This window comes from Octopus bimaculoides, chromosome 18 (assembly GCF_001194135.2).
Source record: "Octopus bimaculoides isolate UCB-OBI-ISO-001 chromosome 18, ASM119413v2, whole genome shotgun sequence".
Lineage (NCBI taxonomy): Eukaryota > Metazoa > Mollusca > Cephalopoda > Octopoda > Octopodidae > Octopus > Octopus bimaculoides.
In genome coordinates, this window is record NC_068998.1 from 9911889 (window position 1) to 9912683 (window position 795).

Consider the following 795-nt stretch of genomic DNA (forward strand, 5'->3'; position numbering starts at 1 on the left):
AATGCATTTGTTTTGACAGATTCTTGGTGTGAAATTGGGTCTTGAAATAGATAGTGTTATATTCGGAGATAGTCATTTTCCCCAGCCAATAGGATGTGTGTTTATTGATAAAAATGACCATCCCCACTGTGTGGCTGGTTCGGCAAGTTGACGTGTGTGTGTGTGTGTGTGTGTACGCGCGCGCGCGCCCCTGTGTGTGTATGTGAGTGAGTGTAATTGTCCAGCCATCAAAACTGGTAGTGTTTCTTGTTTCGTCTCTTTTTTATCTATAACTTTGTGGTTCGACAAGGTGCTCTCGATAAAATAAATACCAGATAGAACTAAGTACTTATATCAATAAGATCAACTAAACACATGAGGTGGTGGTCTAGTATGGCCATAGGACAAAGACTTAAAGCAGTTAAAGAATATTACACACCCATACACATATGCATTCATACGTTACGAACACAGAGGCGCAGTCGTGACAAATGGCGTTAGCGGATTTGTAGGCAAGCGCTTTCTCTTCCTCCTGGTAAAAATTCTTCCACTTCATCGTCTTCGCAAACATTTGTGGGAACATAGGTCTGGATGATCATCTGGGTGGTATTTCTTGTGAGACGAATGTTTAGCACTCCGATGCGTGAAGAAGACAATCGGCAGGAAATGATTTTCGAGGCTTGTTCTTTGCTTACTCTCACACCTCTGCTTTTGCCAGTCTCATGACCCTTTCATCTGTCCATCTCACGTTTGTTTCTTTCTTTCGATGCGTTTTGCAGAACCTCGTCACATTACATTTGATCTTTTTCTCCCCCC

At 42.4% G+C, this 795-nt stretch overlaps 1 protein-coding gene across 1 annotated transcript in view; it reads right to left on the reverse strand.

Annotated features, from left to right (window-relative positions):
* Positions 1–795, reverse strand: part of LOC106882340 (monocarboxylate transporter 13) — a 24036-nt gene that overhangs the window by 22481 nt on the left and 760 nt on the right. The window lies entirely within an intron of this gene.